The 22,433-nt window shown below is 35.6% G+C and overlaps 1 protein-coding gene across 5 annotated transcripts in view; it reads left to right on the forward strand.

Annotated features, from left to right (window-relative positions):
• ZNF521 (zinc finger protein 521) overlaps positions 1-22,433 on the forward strand; it is a 321,848-nt gene that overhangs the window by 227,440 nt on the left and 71,975 nt on the right. The window lies entirely within an intron of this gene.

A 22,433-nucleotide genomic window follows, 5' to 3' on the forward strand; every position in this document is an offset into this window, starting at 1 on the left:
ATAATCTCATCAGCTGTAATAATTGTTTAATATGAAAGCTCATAGCCAGTATTTTGAATATTAGACTAATAAATATATAATTTTACTGTAGATTATTTTAATCGGGCATACAACATCTGACTGTTCTTTCTGAATAGCTATGGTATATCTTTTGTTGTTTCATTCTACAAAAGGTAGCATAGTCTCTATTCTTTTTGAAGACAGAATTCTCTGGAAGAAATATCTAAATTTTAAAAAATAGAAATTGAATCCACAAAAATCACACTTGGGTCCCATTGAAATCAATATGGAAATTATGATGATTTCCTAAATTCATCTAATAATCTGGAACCAATGCTGAGCTGCAACTGATTTTTGTAATCCTTTTTTATAACTATTACTAAGAAAGGTTATGCAGCCATAATATTCCTAATCTTGAGGCATTCGATTAAAATATATTATTTGAGATTACAACATTATTGGAGCATTTCTTACATTTTTGTTATCATGCAACTGTGTTAATGGTAAAGAATGGTATTATTTTTTTCAGTAATTTTAAAACAAACTATTGTTTCAGTAGAAATAAAGCATAGCCAGCTCATAAGCAAGCAGAAACATACCTATTACCCATGGAATGATTATTATGTTTTACACAATGCAGATTTCTTTTTATTTAAAATGTATTGTCCAGACAGTTTGCTCAATGATATTGTGAAGTATAAAAATGATCAAATTTTCAAATGATCTCCTTCAATGAAAAATGTTGCTTAATTTTTAAAAATATAGAGATAACACATAGTAAATTTATTCTAGAAGCAGTCCCGTTATTTCAAATCCTTTCACAGAACTAGCTTTATAATTGAGGGATTTTTTTTTGTTTTATTTATAAATTAAATTAGATTTTTTCCCTACCTTTAATTGTCAAAACTATAGTATTATTTTTGTTCATTTCCAATTTTTTCCATACGTTGTTTCTGTTCCAAAATATAGCACTATTGGTTGTTGTTTTTTTAAAAATCGGCATATGAAACTCTAGAAGATCATACTTGTTGCGTATGAAGGCAATTTGTTGGCAGCTACTGCTGGGTTTTTGCATTTGGTTTTAATGTTTAATTCTGCATCTGCATTTTTTCAGCAGAACCAGACAGGAGCAGATGGGCATTAACTGCACTGCACATAGATTTTAGAATCTGGACACATTTAAGTTCACAGTTAAGTTACTGTTGGAAAACTATTTTAATGTAGATTTAAGAATGGTATATAGAATTATGTTAGTATTTTTATTTATTTATCAAATTTATAGAAGTCATGCTGGGCAGTGTACAACAATCAAATAAAACCACTATATAAAAACAATCATTATAAAAATACAGACAATCATATTAAAACATTAAAAAATTACCCCAAATTTCCTCTCTATGCACACATATTATATTCATGCTAAGTATATTTCAGTATGGACTTTTGGAGCACACTATGCCTATCTCCTAGCATTCAGAAACACTGAGAGAAATATTCACTCATGTCATTTTTTTAAAAAAACTGCCTGTCGCTTTTATACATGGTTGAATCACAGATCTGTTCCATACCTACAATTTGACATCCCAAAGTATAAGACCCACCCTCTTGAAAAGTTCATTGATGGGTTTATTAGTGTTATTTTACAATGAAAGAGATATTGAGCAGGTTGAAATGAATCTGAAAGAAAAAAAAGTTGAAATTATTTTTATAGCATTAGTGACAAATTCATAAGAAAATAAAAAATAAAGGTAAATTTCATAAGGTATTTCTGATTTATATGAAATACCTTATAATTCAGTATACATTATACATGAGATCAGTTTCATCATTTCCATTGGTGAATTTTTTACCCTCATCAAGAACATCACGTAAGTAGCAGTATCCATATAATGGAACACTTGGTCCTCTCCTAAAAAGCAACATCTTCCATTATAATCTTCTGTTCTGACAGTTGGCTAACCTATGACATTGCAGTTTCATCACAGTAGAATAGAATATTTTAGACAGCTCTTCAAAAGGGCATGTAAGAATTCATGGACTTCAGCACTGATAGAGGAACTAATTGTGTAGTAATATGTTCTCTGCTTGCTTTATTCAGGTGATAAAGCAAACCTCCCCTCCCCAGCACACAAATTTGCATGTTCTCTCTCTCTCTATCTCTCTCTTTCTCTCTCTCTCTCTCCCTCCTTCCCCCTCCCCTCCCCTTCTCCCTCTCCTTAAATTACAAAACAGTTGCTTATGAAAAAAGAAGGAAGGAAACAGAATTCTGTCCAAATATCTCTTCTCTTTCTTTTCCCCTCCCTCTATTGATGTGTAGAGAGAAAAAAGTAGCATTTATTATCCCACCCAGTTTTATCATCTTCCAGATAATTTAACTGAACTGATGCTACAGAGGATATGCTGACTGGCGCTTTTCCTATGCTTAATGTGTTAACCAAAGCCAGTTGTGTCAGTTTTAACAGTTTTAGTTAAATTCCCATGACACTCTTAACAAACGTTGAAACCTCTGCCATGTCTTAACCTGACAGATTTCCCGCCGTCATTGCATACTTAAAATAAATGTCATCCCCAATCAAAAAGTTCACATTTTACTGACAATGTAATTTGTTACTTTGTTCCTGATTTATCTTTTTCTCCTCTATCTCTCCTATTCTTTTTGTTGCACAATAATATAACCTAGTAGTAATTTTTTTCATAATATTGTATGCCATATTTTATTGATAGAGTAAGAGATGTGAAAGTAAAATAAGCATGTAAGCAAAATAAAAATATTCTGATTTGGTATGTGATGAAGTTGTTCTATGAATGGGCTCAGGAGATGTTGATTAAATTCTTTAAATTATAGGAAACCTTATTATCTGGGATGGTGAGATCAGGATATATCTTGATGAAACATTGGAGATGTTCAAGTATTGAATGGTCTTCTCCAGCTTTTATGGACTAACTTCCTTTAGGAAAAAGAACATAAGATATGCTTTTAGGAAAGAAACAGATAACTTTACAGATTGTATGAGTGAACACTACAGCTAGTAAAGGAAATCCTATGCTCAGGAAAGAATTTGCAGTACTGTTAAATGTATAAAAGACTAATTGGAATCCTTTGCATTAATGTATGAATATATAATTAACTTATTTTCAAGTCTCAGTAAAGAATATGAGCCCAGCTTCCTCCTGCTGCCTATTCGCTTTTCAACCTGAAGCAGGGAGAGGAAGCCATGACTTCAGATATTCACGCCTATCTAAGTTTTCTCCATGGAAAGAACAAAACACTTGAACAGTGTTCTATTCTTGTAGAGAGCACTCTCTGTATTTGTAGGTACATATGTTCCATTCACTCTAAAACAAAATACTTGTGGAAAAGGGTTTGCACAGATACCAGTATCTAACAAACAAAGGTAGCTCATTTTTTCTTGTAACCTCTTCATGCACTCAATTTCTGCAGGTACAAAGCTCTAGGCATTGTTTGGTTTATGATTAGGTAGCATTGCCTATATGACTTAGAAAGAAAAAGTAGAAAATAATCAAAGTGATTGAGGAAGTAATGGAGTAGGTAACATGTTTTATTGAGGGAGATAAAACACTCTTGATTCTCCAATTGTCAATTGTAGCAGCTCAGTTTTGCCTTACGTTTTCATTTTTCTTATGTGAAGACTAGTGCAATATGAAGACTTGAACTTGTCAAGTTATTGTTAAGGGTTTTAAACATAGGTAGAATTCTTCCGTTTTAAATCTGGAAGGACAGATGGGGTTGACATGTGATTGCATTGGTTTATTATTTTACACTGTATTGTGCCTATGGGTCATTGAACTAGCCTGGACTTTTGATTGGTCACAACATTATTAATCCATAAAATCATGCATTTCAGAAGTAAAAGCACTGTCATTTTATGTATTCCATTGAAATCACTGGATTTGGATTTAATACAATATTTTTAATTGTCACTACTATCACCGTCCCTCCCTTTTTTATCCCTTTTCCTCTCCCTCTTTTGCCTTATTTCTCTCTATCACTGAGAGAATAAGAGAGGTGGCTTTCACAGCAGCTGGTTAATTTCCCTGGCTTCACACTACTGTTTAATGATCCGTTTCTCGTGTGCCACCTCTCTCATCTACTGAAAGATAGGTACAAATTGTACCTATAAAAATTATAACGCAACTCTAGGTTATCTTTTTTTTTCTTCAAAAATTGTGATTACCTGCACTGAGCATTAGTACTATTTTCTTTTGAAAGCATTTCAGAATAAGCCACGACAAGTCATTGTCCACCCACGCAGAATGTTTATATGTGAAGATTTTTATAGTTTAGGCATTTGGCAGACTGGTTGTTTTTGAGAATGGAAGTTGAACTCCGTTGAGATGCCATCAACAACCGTATGGCCATTGAGACAGCTTGTGAGCCACCACATAATGGTTTGAGCTTCTGGCATGTCTCACTGTCAAAAGCTTTTTCTGTTTTTTCCTTGATACAATGTAAGACCAAGCATGTCATTGAGGCTGCATCAATATCCATCTAAGTCTTAACTTATGAAGACCACACACAGTAAAAATTAGATGGTGGTTGCTCCACATAGTGGTTATAATATGCATAATAGCTTACCACTCCATTTTGTGGAGTTAATCCACATTCAGATAATTCCATTTTGACATAAAAGTTCTTTTGAATGCAGAATGTTCTTCTCTCACTTCATCTCCCTGAAATAGTCACCCAATTGTTTTTGTCAAAGGCAAGGGGACTATTGCGTTTGAGGAAAGATAAATAAATAGTGTTCAATTTCCTGCAAGGTTTATGAATCTCTTCAGTGAGTTTGAGGAGAGGGAAGAGAAAATACCTGATATAGAGAAATCATGTGAAAACCCACAGGAAAAAACATGGTTTTCATTATCAAGACTGAACAAATTAAAAAGTCTGTTAGGGCAATTAGTAAACTGAAAATATCTATGAAATTCATTGAATAAATTGTTCCCTTATGAGTTCTACACCCTGCTACATATGAAAAATAAAAATCCAGTCTTCTTACCAAAAAAAACCCCCCACACATTTCTTTCAGTAAGGGCATAACATCAAAATTTCATTAACATAGATAAATTAGACTCTTAGACACCTTTTTTAGTATAATGTTTGGATGGCAAAAGAGGGCATTCCTGAGACATATATGTACACACACAGGTATTTAAATGTGCATATCCAACCACGTCTCCAGTGTCATATATATTTATGATTTTTAAAAAATCTGAGTTACTGATTATTTGATGGTTTGTTTACTATATTATAGAATTATACTAATTCTGAAGATCAATAAATTAAATGTGGTAATTGACAAAATTTGAAAACTACAGTGAAAATTATAGCAGGAATTAAAAACCAAAAAACATCAGGCAATTTCAGTCTGTTTATAGCTTTATAGCTAGTGTCTCCAAATATGTTATAATTCCAATGCCCAGGATTTTCAGCAGGCTTTGTAATGGTAACAATTCTGTATGTTGTATTCAGATGCACCACATGAGATGACTATTTTTTCCCAATAAGTATATATGTGTTGTGTGTGTGTTTTAAAACAATCTTCGGAAATTCCTTAAGGTTAAATTTTGACAGCCTTCTTCTAGAACAAAACTCTCACTGGGCATTTAGCAAAAGACAGAAAGAGTAAAAGTAGCTTTTAGGTTGTAAATTAAAAATTGGTCCAGTGGAACTGAAAGAGCAAAGAAAAGATGGTCAGTGATAAGCACAGCCAACTAATTTTTACTTTTCTTCCATCTTCTTTCCTTTCCCAGAACACCCAAGGGCTGAAGTATAATTCTTAAGATTTAACTATGTACTGATTTCATAAATAATTGCTTCAGTAAAATTACATATTACTATTCTTTTTCTGCTAGAGGGAAATAGGGCTTATATCCTTTCTGGCTACCCCCTATTGATGAGTATCTGTGAACAGGCAAAGAAGGAAGTGACAAAACAGGCTTTGTAACAGAAACTCCGCCTCTTTTCAATTTGAATCATAATATCTTATACTAAGTGCAAATGGGGCAGAGCTTGCATTGTGATGTCAAAATTCATATTTCATCATTTGATGAAATCTCATCTTACTGTAAGTACACCTGTCTCAGCCCTAGAGTTAGTCCACTATTTTAGGGTGGAAATGACAAGCCTAACAAAATCATATGTTCAAAACAAACACAGCTGCTATTTTTTTTCTCTCATCTCTACTTTGGGAAGCAGGAGAGCCCAATGTGGAGCTGTCTGAAGGGAAGACGCTTTGCCAAGTTCAAACCAGAGAGTGTGAGTACACAATCTGGACTACAGTAAATTTATTACCAAGGGTGGGGATTTGAAGCCAACTTTTAAAATATTGTGGTTAGGGAAAATTATGAAAGATTATTTTCATATATTAATGGGTATACAGATTTTATGAGATATTTTGAGTCAGTTCTGAGGGCCTTCTAGGGAGTAGCATTCTAGTTTCAGAAGTTTTTTTTTTGGTTTTGGTTTTTTAATGGGAAAGTTGCTACCATTCTCTTACTATGAATAATTTCAAAGATCACTTTTCTTGGTTTCTGCTGATGAGTTTCCACTGAGCATATTCAGTCAGCCTTGCCTCTCTTCCTTATCTCTTTTATTCATATGTACTGGCATAAAACCCAGATGTACAAGGAGTGTTGTAACACTTTCTCTGCTTTACTGTTCCATGTTCAGTCTTGGATACGAAACATTGTCTCCCAGCTACTTGCAAGAGTATTATTAAAAATTGAGAACACAATCTCTCAAAAACAAAATAAAAAATCAAACCCATTCCCTGTATTGAGAGTTTTTCTCCACCTTACTCCTCACCCCAAAATTAATTGAGGATATTTTTCTTAAGAAACTCTCTAAGGCTATGTCCCTTATTCCATAATTAAATATTATAGTATAGATTCCATTCTTCTCCCTCCTAAGCAGGAAGATACTGTTTCTATAGGAATCGAAGCAAAAAAATAACAGCATTCCAGTATTAAGTACAGACCAAACTACATCTCCTCATAATGCCCAGGTACTTATCTTTGGGCATAGGTTTTTACTGTCCTGTAGATATTCTTAACGATTGTACCAGTTTGGTGCAGTCGTTAAGGTATCAGACTAGAAATCAGAAGATTGTGAGTTCCAGTCCTGCCATAGGTACAAAGCCAGTTGGGTGACCTTAGGCTAGTCACTTTCTCAGAGTCCTAGGAAGGAGGCAGTGGAAAAACACTTCTGAAAAACCTTGCTAAGAAAACTGCAGGGACTTAATCCAAGCAACCAAACATAATTGAAAGGAAGTGGGGGGGAGTTCTTATTGGTCAGTGGAATCAGTAATCAGAGTTTAAAAATCCAAATGACTACTAGATAGCAGGAAAGATGGCTGAAATATTCCTATCATGTTTGCATTCTGTGTTCACCACTATATGCTGCAGATCCTCAACAGTGCTACCTATAACCCAGTCAGCAGCTTCACACTACACCTATCATTCTCTTTGCTGTCCTCAACATCAGCAGCTCTAGAGGTATGTAGATGCTAAATCCAAAGTAATTTTAAAAAATGGACTATACCACTCTGGACAACAATTAAAAGAGAATATGAACATTCATCTGTACAGTAAAATGCAAAAGTAATCTTTTGGAAGAAGACAGCAGACTAGGGAAGTGGGTACTTACTCTAAGCATCTCTCTTTGTTCAGATACTTTGATTTATAGAGTCTATTTTGAGTATCAAGAAAATTAAACATTAAAATTGTATAAAGACTTTTATTTTGAAGTGATACAGCCATTCTACTATTGTATTCTAATGAAAGTACAAAGCTAGTCTCTGTCGTTATGGATTGTCTGAAAGCAGCTAGAGCTCCCGCCTGTCTGGGCATTTACTGTCTGAAAATGCCAACAGGTATTTGAAGGAGTTTTGTTAACCCTGTTACATCCTCCTGACATTTTTAGGTATTTGTGTACATTTCCTGTTTACCATTAACCCTGTGTATTTGCTACTTTCATCCTTTAATAGTACACAAGAAAGATGAAAATAATACAAAGCTAACTGATTTTGTTAAATCACAGAAAATACATTCTGTGCTTTCACATTTTAACATACTCCTACAGTTGTTTACAACTGTATAGGAGCATAAAATGATTGTGTTGACATATATATTAAAAAGCATCTGAGGAATAACAGATATTGTTTTGTTACATTAAATATAAAAAAAAATAACCTTGCTAGTGGTCTTCCAGTGATTAAAGTTGCTTTCCTGGTTAATAACCCTGCTAAGAAACAGGAAATGCAATTTCCTCACACCTTTCCTGAGGCTCTCCAATCAGCCTGATCCTCTGAGAAGTTCCCTACTGTATATTCCTTCATCAACATGGCATTCCTCAAGAGGCCGACACAGACTCTGTTAAAATTAGCTGTGTTCCACAATAGTGACAGGAGCTGCCTTTTCCCTAGAGAAGTAGAGTGATGTGGTGTTGCTTCATATTGGAATGAAATCATCTCTATAATTGCAGAAAATATTTTCACTATCTGTTAATTGATAAACAAGGCTCGTTCAGCCAGGAAGCATATTGATACAGAATTTCCCACTACTGAATATCTGTCGCCTCTGCAGTTATTACTACTGATGTTACATAGATATAGTCCTTTTGTACAGGGGCTTCTTAAAGGAACCTGAAGAAAGCTGTAAAGAAAGCGTTGCTCGTGCTGAAGTGAATGTCTACCGAGCAGGAACTTGGTTGCATTCCTATTTATGATTGTTGAAAAGAGCACGAGGAATGGTTGAACCTGACTGACTTATGTCTTTTCTTCTTAAGATGTATTTTTAAACCCCTGGCATGTATCAAACTTGGACAGCTGGAAAAACTGCAACTGGTGTAATTTGGAATTGAAATAGATGGCATACAAAAAAATTGAATTCAAACCACTCCAAGTTTAAAATGCCATGTTTTAGGCCAAAGCACATTGTTTTGAATGTGAATAAACTATTTTGATCATTTTGGAGATCAAACAACAAGGATCAAAAGAGTCCATTTTGGTACTCAAAAATACCCACTGTTTTGCCTTATAAAACTATTGTTTTGCACTCAAATAGGGCGTTTCAAATAAGGTGCAGATTTCTAGCATCACTGTATTATGGTTTTAAACATAAAACTAGATTATCATTATGCTAACTGACATTGTGATAATCCAAATAATACATGTTCCTATTATTAAGCAAAACACAATGGCTGCTTCTTTATTGCCTGGTATGATAGCCATAGTGGTGTTTGAAGCAATAAACTAATATTTTTTCAGCAAGAATTGTGTATGTCTGGTTGACACATCACTAAGTTATACTGTGGTTTGCTTCATTTTAATCCAACATAATAAGTGAATTCTCTCATTATAATTTATTAATTATGATTTCTAGTATAGTATGATAAGTGAATGAGGCCTTTATGGCCTATTCTCCCAAAAGATTGTTTAACAAAATGTATGAACCAGCTTATGATTTGTAGCATAATTCAGCTCTGCAATTGGCTGGATAATATTTATTGTAGTTTTATTGAAACATATTTAGGAGGGCTAAATTGAGAAATGCTATCCTATGTTGCATCACATTCTGAAAGTCATAGATACTATTACTATAAGATGCTATTATTATAAACAAAACTGGCAATGAACTATTATATTGCATGTGTGCATGGCTGTTTGTTTGTTTAATTTATATATTGCCAAACTGACTAATGCCCTCAAAGTGGTTTGCAACCATAAAACCAAGAACTGCAATTAAATTAGATTAAATTAAATTAAATTGCCCCAAGACAATAGCAAGGCCAGTATAAATAGTTTGGTTTATAAACACAATACATGGGAGCTAGAATGTGACAGAAAATAAAACAGCTTTCTTAATGGTAGCGCCCTTCAATTGTGTTGTACTAAATTTTCCAGAATTCCTAGCCAAGATGGTGAAATGAGCTTGAGCTGGAGAAATGAGGTCCAATATAAATGGAAACAGTTGAAGTTAATCAGTGTACTGAAGATTGCCATAGTCAAGTTCCTTAACTTCTTCTTCATTATCTTCAGAGAATCAAGATACTGTATGTTACAACTGCATTCATGCACCACATTAAGCATGATTTGTGTAATATCATATATTGAATAAAGCATAGTTATGTTTTCAGTGATTCGGAATCACACAATATACAAAATGAAAATCTAACAGACCATGCTATGTTAGTGCAGTTTCTGAACTTAAACCAGTGGTGGGTTGCTCCCGGTTCTGTCTGGTTCTATAGAACCAGTAGTAAAACCGGTGGGAGGCTCCGCCCACCTGGCATGACATCATCATTGGTGATCTGCGCATGCACAGAAGAGCAAGCGAAGCGAGAGCAAGTGCACGATCCCACTGCAAACTGGTAGTAAAGGTAAGTGAAACCCACCCCTGACTCAAACACATCTTTGGTTTTGCTGGTAAGGAATATTGCAAATTGCACTCAACACATTTGGACAACAGTAAGTTGTGGATATGCAGTTTACTTGTCTTTCCTTCACATAATGAGTAATAAACAGTGTGAGCTTGAAATCTGAGGACCATACACACACCTGGGAGCATATATTTTGTGCATAGGAGTTATAGAACTAGATTTGATTCCTTTAAAAAGATTCCATTGTTCATTAGAACAACAATTTCCAGGTATGGTTTTGAGAATTCGGTGTAAAAAGATTGGGAGCGTGCTTGCTTTGTGGAAGGTTTTTTTTCCTCTCTCGCTCTCTTTTTCTCCCCCCTCCCCATGTCACTTCTGTCCTTTTATGCATGTTTCTATTACAACTAGCAAGAGGCTGCTGTCATGAGAGAAACAGAAAAAAAAAATCCTGAGTATAGTGAAATAATTTAGCTGATAATTCCCTACTGTATAATTTTCTGCGCTTCCTGCTAGCTGACCTTGTGGGCTCTTGTCAGGTTGCTAAGGGAAATCCAGTGGGGTTCCTGCTCTGCTCTTCTACTTTTAAAGAAGTATTACAGGGTATGGGAGGATGTTTATGTCAGCTTAATGATGCACATAGTTGATCAAATGGCATTGTGAAACTCCATATTCTAGTATTAGTAATAGCTACAAGAGACATTGATTTTTCTTTCCCTTCCAAATATATCTCATTGAATTCTATTCTAACTAGGTACAGGCAAAAAAATAACGATGCTTAATTGAAATATTAATAGGAAGTTATTTAGATTGGAATAGAGAGGCTCTTGAGATTCATCACAATGTTACAATACTTGTAGAGTTAAAGAAAAGTACCCCAGTCTTAAAGGAATATACTTAATTGTAAATAATTGTATTTACTCATGGTGTTACATTTTTCATCTTTTTCAGCCTCACAGTAATAACAATTATAGCATCACTTAATATTTCCATTTTATCAGCAATGAACCAAGGCAAAAGTGTGGGGTCCTTGGTGCACCCTGAGTTTGGTTATTTACTTGAAGACATTTCATTACCCAGCTATGTAACACCATCAGGATTAGTATGTAGGGGCTTTGTTCCCTGTTTATATACAGTAGTTTGGCCTGCCAGTTTAGGTGGGGTTGTGAGGGGTTTTTTTCCTCAGTAGTCCTTTGATTTAGGCTATTGTTTTCTGCTTGCCAGGTGTATCTGCTTATCTGGGTGTTGGCTTCTGGAGAGGATGTGTTGTAGTCTTTTTGTTTCCTCCTTAGCTGTTTTATTGTCTCTTTTGAATGACATGAAAATATGTCTCTGTCTGTGTCTTTTATGGCTGATTTTTCCTAAAGCCAAGCTTCCAGGAATTCCATAGCATTTTTGTATTTATCTTGGTCTAAGATGCTTAATTTCCGAATTGAAACGATAGTTGAATCTGTGAGACTGTGTGCTGTGAGATTAAGGAATTTGCATTATATCTTCTGACTGCTAATTGGTGTTCATGGATGCACTTTCCTAGTCTTCTGCCTGTCTGTCCTACCTAGTGCTTGTTACAGTTATTGCACTGCATGTTATACGTCAGCGATCCCCAACATTTCTGGCTTGGTGGACTGGTGGGGGGGAGAGGGGATGGTTCTGTGCAAGTGGTGCAGTTCCATTTGCACAAGAGGTGAGCAGGTGCACCTACCACTCACACAAATAGAGCTTTATGTGCTTGCACATGCACCTGCCACTGCACTCATCCACCACTTGCACGCCCTGGTTCTGAACCAGCTGCGGCCCGGTAGTGGGTCACGGCCTATGGGTTGGGGATCTCTGTTATAGGTGACACCTGTTTTTTTCTTCCAGGGTCTACTGGGTCTTTTGATTTACTTAAGAAGGCTTTAGTTGGCTTGTGTTCTATGGTGATGCCATGTGTTGTAATTGAGAGAGTTGTAGAACTTGGCTTATCATACACAGTTCAACCATCAGCTATTTATATTTTCTTCTATTGAGGCAAAATTGGAAAGATTTTGACCAAAATGATACTAGATTGATTTAGCTCTCACAGATATGTTTACAAATAAACAAATAACCGCTAACATCTCAAGCCTAAATCATGTTAAAACATATAGATCAGAAGGTCATTTATTTATTTAGATTTATGGCCATCTAAGTCCAGATTTCTCAGATTATGTTATATAATTTATATAATAGTTTATGTTATAAAATAAAAGATGGCAGAAACTAGAAGAAAAGTCCCTGACATCCAGAAGTACAAACAATACTTCAAACAACACCCCCAAATGAACTAACGGACTCGGTAGCTACCCTGCCCCATGCCTGAGAGGTAAAACGAAGTTTGCAACAACTTTTGGAATGCCATTAGGGTGGAAACAATATGAATCTCTTAGGTAATGCTGTTCCAGAAAGCACATACTGCTCCAGAGAAGTTATACTTCTTCTGTGGATAATGTTTAATTGAAAGGATCTGAAGTATGCCTACTGTACCCAATGTTACTGGGAGGGCAGAAACCATCACAGATAACCAGACTCTATGTCATGAAGGGTTTTAGAGGTGAGCACCTTGCAAACTGGCAACCAGTGTAGTTAATGGAGCAGGAAGATAAATAGGGATGTAGGCATTCCACAGTTGAGTTATGTCAGTGGAAGTTAGAGCTTAACTGAAGCACTCATGTGAAAAGTGTCAGGTTTTCTGAATACCAGAGTACCAATGCCATTGAAATACACACTGATGGCCTCAATTAATGTATTTAGCTATCATACACAAAATATCAATGTCAATAATATTAATTCTGCATGTTCTAACTCAAATTCTATCAAATCTGCTGGATTCAGAAATCCCGATAAACCCAAAGCCATCTAATCATAGCCGTCCATCATTTGAGGACATTTCCATTTCATTATGGTATATCTACATCTATATCTAAATTTAAATTTTATTGAAAGATTTTTTTTTTTTAATTGAAAAAGTTTTTCAAATACAAGTTTTTCCCCCTTTTCCTCCCTTCTTCCCTAACCCCCCCTCACCACCCATCCCCCCCTGTGACTTCTTCTTCACAACAATAAGCTAATTCATAATTAATTACATAATATTTTACCATGCCCTTACTCACTCCTCAAAGTACTGACCCTTAGCAAAGTATTCTTATAACTCCGCTTTTCTCCGCTTTTCACAATCTACCCTTTTTCTCCTCCCCCAAACTTATAAAATATTATTATTATTACAACAACATAACCTTTACTTTTATATATATTAATTTAACATTTCAAAGCAGCCTTCTCCAAATTTAACATTTGTTCAGTTCTATCCGATTCTTCCACTCCCCAAAATATATAACTTAAAAATCCTTTTTCTTAAACTAATCAATCACTAAACTAACCTATTTCAACCCAGTTTCCTGCAAGATTATCATGCACTACAATTCTAAATATAATCCACTGCCCACTCTGCTAAAATATACATATGTCTATATATACATTCCATTTTATAAAAAAAAGACAATAACTTTAAATTTATAATTCATTTAGTATCTTCTTGGATGTCTTTCCACTAGATTGTTAAATCCATCATCCATAATAGGGTAACATAGCATCCTGGTGCAACAGTTTATTCAAAATCTTCAGTCATCTTCTGCCCCCATCAATAATGAATATCCTCATGTATATATAAAAATAAAAACAACCACCCGAGTGACATTATAATTATATTCCATATAGTTGTAATTGTGGTTTTCATCAGGATTATAAATCCCCATCATCTTTGTGGGTAACAGCCAGATCTTCTGCATGCCCCAGCATGACTCTCTTGCCTTGTAACTCAAAATAGATATAATATATTTATCGGTAAAAGAAATCCAAAATAGATAGTTCAAATCCAACAATGTAAGGCTCTTTCCACATCCCAAAATCACGGCATTGCAGAGATCTGCCACTTTCCTCAAGATAGTATTAAACGATAATTCGCCTCCAATATCTTTTCACATATTCATTTATTTTTTTTAAAATCCCTGGCTTCACTGTTGCTTGGTTTAGAAACTACTATTTCTACGAGATCTGTTTCTTTTCTTTTTCTTTTGCGGGTTGCATTTCCATCCAGATTTCCTTCCTACAAGTTGTGTATCAGCTGATCGGTTGTCATTCTGCTTTGTAAATTGATCTTGTTGGTTTTGTTTTATTATCTCATATGTCTTTTCCTTCACTTGTATATCAACTGGTTGATTTACGCACTTGTCTGTAAGTTGATAGTTCATCACATTAGAATCAGATGACACTGCTCTCAAATTTATAGACAGTCCAGCTGGGGTATCCAAGGAGTCCAAAGACAGTTTATCTACCACAGCCTCTGTAATTTGATGTTTTCCCTTTATTTCCAACTCCTTTTGCTTGTCCTGTGTTATGCCTAAAGATGTTAAATTTATTTTTAAATTTTTTTGATAAAATTCTTCCGCTTTTTCGACTGTATCCAGTTGGTATCTTACTCCTTGGTGTCTCAATATTAAACCAACTGGGACGTCCCACCTAAATAGAATATTCCTTTTTTTTAACTCATTCACTAGAAAACCAAATTTCTTCCTCTCCATTAACATCTTGGGCGGGAGTTCCTTAAAAATCCAAATCTTTCTTCCACGAAATTGCAAAGCAGAGTCATAAGAATTCTGGACAATATTATTTCTAATTTCTTTGTCTGTAAAATAAATCACCACATCTCTAGGCAATTGCCTTTGTTTTGCCAACCAGGAGTTTATTCTATAAATTCTGTCAATCCTGCAAAACACTTCATCAGGTTGAACCTTTAAAATCCCAGCCAGAATTTCAGAAGATATCTTCCTTAAATCATCTCTGTCATCTTCCTGCAAACCTCTCAGTCTAATTGCATATTCTGTAAAATTGTATTGGATCATTAAAACTTCTCTTTCAATCCTCTGTTGTACATTTTCTTCAATAACAGTCTTTTGATCAGCCTCCATTTTAAGTTTGTCTTCTGAACTATTATCCTGAATGTTTGCCAAATCCTTTTTAATTTTTTGGATCTTGTCATCCAAATTCTCCTCAGTTTCTTTCATTTTAGAGTTAGTATTTGCTTCCAACTGAGTCATAAAGTCTGCTAAGCCATTAGCTACTTTTAAAATCTTTCGATCCAAAAAGCCAAACTTAGATTTCACCAATTCACCAATTTCTTTGATTTCCAACTTAAATTTTTCAAGTTGCTGATTCACAATCTCATCCCTTCTTACAATCTCCTCAAGAAGAAATTCTATTATATTAAAGTCAGGTTTCTGTGACTGGAGAGTTAAAACTTGTTGATGTAATTTATTAATGGGGGAATCCCCCCCCCACTGCCTGTTTGTCTAGTTTTATAAGTCTCAGTGCCATTTTTCCATGCAGACAAAATTTACTGGAAAAGAGAGAAAAAAAAAAACTTTTTTCCAACCAAGATCAATATCAGATCCTCAAAGAGAAAAAAAAAAAAGAAAAAAAAACAGAAATGAGAGTGAGATTTTGCCTTCAGTTACAGCCAAAAGTATTCATTCCGCTACTTTGTAATTGAAAACGGAAGGAGTTTCCCTTTCAGCCTCTCTTCAAGCCGCAGCAGCAATCGCCATTTTAAAAAAAAACTTTTTTCCCTTCACTTCACTTCTTAGGCAAAATAGAATAAAAAGAATACTTGCGCTTCAGGATCAAAGGTCCAGCTCATATCTTCTTTAATTAATTTATTTGACAGATTTACAGGCTTGCTTTTGCCCCCTAGCTCTGCGTGTAGCAGAGATTTCCCAGAGCCCGGAGCGTCGGCTGGGGATACGGGGAGTCTCTTCCGCTCCCTCCCAAAAGTAAATAAAAAACTTTTGGGATTAGGCAGAGGACTCTACCCACCCCAGCCGGCTCTATCTCCGTTTCCTAATGGAAACGGAGTTTTTTCGAGCCGCCATTCCGCTGAAAAAGGCGGCTCTTACAGGCAGTGGGTTCGACGATCCCAGAGGAGCGTCCAGCGGGGACAAGCAGCAAACCGGAAGTCCTTTATTGAAAGATTTTAATGCAAACTAAAAAAAGAACAAATGAAATAACAGAAATAACAGAAAAAGCTGAATGCAATAAGAAAAAATGTAGAAGAAAATAGGGGAAAAAAGCTATAAAGATCAAAAGACATGGCTTCTGATATTCTACACAGCAGTTAAACTCCAAATATATTTCCTCTCACTAAACTTACATTATATTTTTCTTCTATAAATAAACTATCTTATCTAATCATCATAAATTATAAGTTCTTTTACTTATTTTTATGCAAAAAGTTCATGAAAGGCTTCCGATCAGGGCCATTTTCTTTTTCAAACTTAAAGTCACTAAATGTTACCTAAGAAAAGTTCTGGTAATGTCTTCACTTTTTGAAATTAATGGCCAGAGTCTTAGAAATCCAAATAATCTCTGTTGTTGAAAAAGATATATGTCTTTCAGAATAATGGGTATGTTCTTTTGAGTCACTGTTTTTTTATATACATAAACAAACTCCATATTATTCATTATTGGAGAAGGCTCCTGCATATTCCTTGGACAGCAAAGGTGACTAACAAGCAAGTACTGGAGCACATAACACCAGACATCACGAAACTGTCTCTCACTTACTTTGGCCATGTCATGCGGGGGAATTCACTGAAGAAAGCAATTATATTTGGAAGAGTTTTCAGCAAAAGGAAATCAGGCCATCAAAGAATACAGTGACTGGACACCATCAAAGCTGAAACAAGCCAGAGCATAGAAAACTCAAAAGAAGTGCTACAAGATCAGAAGATAGGGAAAGAGTTGGCCCACAGAATTGCTAAGAATCAGACATGACTGAATGGATAACATCATCATCATTGTTCATCATACAAAAAATCCTTTGGCACTTTACCTTATGTGTTTTTAATACTTTTCTTAGAAGTTTTTTTTTTTTCTGATGTAACCATCCCATTCCAATCTCTCAGGAGACACCACTTTTCATATAGAAAGTTTATCCATAAGTCCTTTATAAAATGCTGTGTTATCTTCATTTGGGGCATAAATTCCCAATATTGGCCCCTTTTAGATTAACTTCCATACCAACATATCTATTCTGATTCCATGATTGTCAGTCAATATAAATTTTCAATAAAATTGAGGATTTATATACAACACAGTTTCATTTATTTTCTTTTTTTTTCATTCCTGCTAAAATAAATTCTTCACCCAAATTGTAACCACGTCTTGTTTTAACATTTTTTAAATAATATTTTTTTCTCTTTTGAGAAGCATTTGCTTCATTTATATACCACGGTAAGCCAATATGTGTAGCACCCAGTGTGGAATCTAGGGATTTCTAACTTGCCATAAATCTTTATGTGGAAGCCATTTTTATTTCATTATAGTAAAGAAACACTACGTAAAGATTCAGACATTTCTTTCTGTATAATTTTCTCCAGCGAGAAAAGTTTGCCTGCACAATGTTTACAGGCAGTAATAACAATTGATTTGCGTACAAGTTGTTCTGAGGCAATTATAAGGAATTGATCTAGCCAAGCTGGGGCTATGGCATTGAGTGTTTTGCAGCTCTTGTTACCTCTGACCTCATAACTACAACACTGACCCACTGGGAAAAGAAAAAAAAAAAGTCTTGCCTCTCCAGATAAGATTTTAATTTTAACTTCTAGGAGATACAGAAAAATAACCACTGAGATTGTCATTTAAAAAAGACTTAATTGCACAAGGAAGCCTTCTGCAAATTGCTATGTACTGAATAATGGTAGGTTATAAACAAGGGGTCTTCCTCTTTTCTAGTTAACTTTTGTTGTAGCCTAAATGCATTATAGTAGGAATTGCATCAGTTTTGGCTTTGCATGTCAGCTGTCACAAGAAGAATATGCTAATAGTCATGATTAAATGTCATTAGTCTTTGTGACACAGGAGCAGAGATGCTGGTGTTTTTCTGGAGCAGCTCTTGTTAAAATTCAGCGATAATAGCAAATTACGTCTGTTATAGATTAAGCACAGTCATTTTTGACCAACATTCTATTGCGTGTTCTTGAATTCCTGTCAATAAGCTTATGCCTTATAGCCATTGATTTTTGCCGGCCTTTTGCTAAAGAACAAAAGAGGCACTCAATGATTGAATCTGGGAAACTATTGTTCTTGTTTAAAAAAAAACAACCAACATTTTCAGAAATTCTAAATGAAATCAGCCAGGTTAGTAGGTTTCTATGCATGTATTTTTAAGGGAAATTGATGCCTTCATTTATCTATTCTTTTGGAATTGCCTCTGCCCTGCACTGAAATAGGCTATCTACCTAGAAATTGGGGATGTGAGGAGTACCACTTGTGTATGCAGCAAAAGTCTTTCTTTAAAAAAAATGTTAGTACTTGTGTGTTATTAAGCAAGGTTATTAAGCAGGAGAGCAGTTACCTTTAAACATTTAGGTGATGAACCTCATTTAATTAAGCAGAATATACTTTAGTAATTCTGAAAACAGTGTAAGTAATTGGAAAATAAAACCTTCTGATAGTCTATTGCAGTGGTCCCCAACCTTTTTATCGCCGCGGCCCGCTGAGCGCGCACAGGGGTGGGGCCGCGGCCCGCTGAGCGCGCGCAGGGGTGGGGCCGCGGCCCGCTGAGCGCGCGCAGGGGTGGGGCCGCGGCCCGCTGAGCGCGCGCAGGGGTGGGGCCACGGCCCAGGAGCCTTTGCGCAGGCCCATTGCGCACGGCCCAGGAGCCTTTGCGCAGGCCCATTGCGCACGGCCCAGGAGCCTGAGCCTTTGCGCAGGCCCATTGCGCACGGCCCAGGAGCCTTTGTGCTGAAGCGTTCCTGTCCCCCGGCCGCTGCGCGGCCCGGTGCCAGGTACTTCACGGCCCGGCACCGGTCCGCGGACCGGGGGTTGGGGACCACCGGTCTATTGCATATATACAGCCTGCAGTTGTTTATTCAACCTATTGGCTTGTTCTCCATGGATTTGGGGCTCTACATGTTGTCCCTGAAGTTGATGCACCTTTCATTCATTGTACTACAGACAATCAATTTCTGTAGTATTGCTATAATGTAACATTGGGCAACTCATTCATGAGATACCATACAAAAATCCTGGCTGGGTAATAAGGTTAAACTATGGTTTGTAATTGAGGATAATTTCACACAACAAAGGCAGAAATCTCTGCCTTGATCTGAACACTGTTGCCCTAAAAGTAGCATGTTCCTCCTCCTATTTCCTAATAAAGTGTTTGTGAACCTCAATTCTTGCATTATCTAGATTGCTGCACATTTCAATAATAACATATCTTCATATCTAAGAACTAATACAGGTAATTGTTAGTTCTCTAACAGTTTTCCAAATAAAATTTACCTTTTAGCTCTTTTCATTATTACAGTTCAATGCATAATGACTTCTCACTTTTTCTGTATATGCCATTAATTTGAACTTGTGATTTGTGAAACAAAGTGGAAGAAAAGAATTTCATACACATGGAATGGTATGCTTTGTCCAAGGTTTAGAACCAACTAAGAGTCTTATTGTTCGCAAGCCTAACTTTCATGGCTAGTGATGAAGAACACTGCAGCTGAAGTTCAACATGTTGAGGAATGTATTATACCTTTTTAGCCATTGGAATTCCAATGCAGTTTGTACTTTCATATAGGCAGATGTGCAACTTAAAGATAAGAGGAACTTCAGAAATCCCATAATCAACTATTTTTGCATACAGACGGTCCTCACTTAACAACCACTTGTTCAGCAACCATTTGAACTTAGAACAGAGCTGAACAAGTTGTAATTAGGACTGGTCCTCATACTAAAGACATCACAGTATCCCTATGGTCAATTAATTGTAATTTGAGATCTTCTTTGTTGGCTTCTCTCAATGGCGAAGCCAACAGAAGGTCATTAGTTAAGCAGTGAGGTCTGCTTAATACTGGCAATTGAAATTGCTGTCATTAAGTGGTACAGTTACATAGTTTTTCAACTTACAACCACATCACTTGATGACATCGTTTACAGTCCCAATTATCATTGTTAAGCGAGGATTATCTGATTCTCTAAAAGTGGTCTGTTATTTGTCCTTTAACTATTTAAGATTGTTGTTTGCCACCCAGAATCACGAACAGCTATATAGATTGGATGGATGATGGATGGATGGATGGATGGATGGATGGATGGATGGATGGATGGATGCAGAGGTGATATTTAGCTGGTTTGGACCAATTTGGGCGAACCGGTAGCGGAAATTGCGGGTGGGCCCACTCGGGCTCTATGCTATCCTATTTAGGCACGTTTTTTAGTCTGGGCGCATGCACAGAAGGCACGCAAGAGAGCAAAGCACATGTGCGGAACATCGGGCATACGCATGCTTACATTTTCGGTGCTGGGCGAACCAGTAGGTAAATTATGTGAATCCCACTTATGGATGGATGAATGAGGGAGGGATACAGAGGGATACAGAGACAGATGGCAGTTGGGTGTATAAAGAGCAACCTTCCAAAAACTCTGTCTCAACTTTCTCAAAAAACCTTTACTTGGTGCTATTCCATTATTTCTTAAAGCTAGGCAATTTGCTAGGACCACTTTTGAGTATGCTTAGTTATAATTATGGGTTGAAGTGATTTTAAATTCATTTTTGTTACTTCATTTAATCACATTCTGGCCCATTTTAGGTTTGATCGGGCATTTTATTTTATATACATTCATTTAATTATATAATACATCCTATAATCATATATTATCAACTGAATCCCAATTCAGTAGAAAACCATATTTGTGAATATGTATTAATTATTACAAGTAAATGTGGCTGCAAAATCTGAGACCTATAAAATCCTATTTTTTCATATCAATCCAACATATAGATTATAATTCATTCAGAAAAGAATGACAAACGATCTGCATCACATGATTACTTTAAGTATATATTGATGGTTCATTTTTAACTTAAAGTGCACTGTGCATAGTTGCAGAGATATGACTTGAATCTCAAAATGACAAACTGAAATTTTACATGTCTCTGAGAGAGCATTAACATTGTTTCTGGTTTTATGTCAGGATTTGATTTATAGACTTCTACTATCCAAAAAATACAGATGACACATAAGGTTTATCAGCCTAATATAGCCAGTTAAATGCAAATGTTTATATTAACATGCCCAAATTATAGAATAAGGAAATACCAAGAAGTTTTCATTTGACGTAGTGAAGTAATATCAAGTATTATCCCTAAAGTCTTAGATATGAGACCTAATATTTAAGAGTATTAAAATTCTTTGTGATGGTTTGGATTTTGTAGCTATTGTGGGCAGGATTTTCCTTCTTTGTGCTACATTTGGGTTTCTTTATGAGCTTATTAATGTAATAGCTGATATAAACCTCACTTCCAGCATACATGAAACTGCATAGCTCAATTATATTTGTGTCTACTCTTGAAGAAGAGTATATAGTTTATTTAAAGTAGCATAATAATTAAAATAGCTTTATTGATTGCTTCTTATTCTGGGCAAGATAGTAAATCTTCATTCTAATATCTTTAGGTAAGAATTGACCCAAAAATAATATTATTTTTGATATCACACTGCTGTGTAGGTATGACTACAAAACCCTCATAGATACAATCAAAAGACAGATCTGAAGTTTACTTTACTAGATAAGAGGAAGAACGTTGGTTCAGTGAGAGGGAGCTGAAGGGGGGGACGGACAGAATACTGATCAATATACACCAGCAGAAAGCATTGGAATAGCAGTTGACAATCAATAGTAAAGTTTAAAAGTACTCCATCCACAGACATCTGGCACATTTGTGGTCTATGGAGGCCACATAACAAATTAATTATTATAATAATCAGGATTAGCCATTTTTCTATCCTGGTAAAATTGGTGTATTTATCCTGATTACAATTCCAGACAAAATGTACAGTTGACATCATTCTAATAGAGTAATAAATTTATTAAAAGTTTCAAATTTACAGTAAAACATGTCATTCAGCAGCAGTCATGCTAATATCAGTCTAATTGACAGAGGTATAGTTTCATTTTCCAG

The sequence above is a fragment of the Pituophis catenifer genome, unplaced genomic scaffold (assembly GCF_029215685.1).
Source record: "Pituophis catenifer annectens isolate HBS135680 unplaced genomic scaffold, rPitCat1.0.hap2 SCAF_3, whole genome shotgun sequence".
Classification (NCBI taxonomy): Eukaryota; Metazoa; Chordata; class Lepidosauria; order Squamata; family Colubridae; genus Pituophis; species Pituophis catenifer.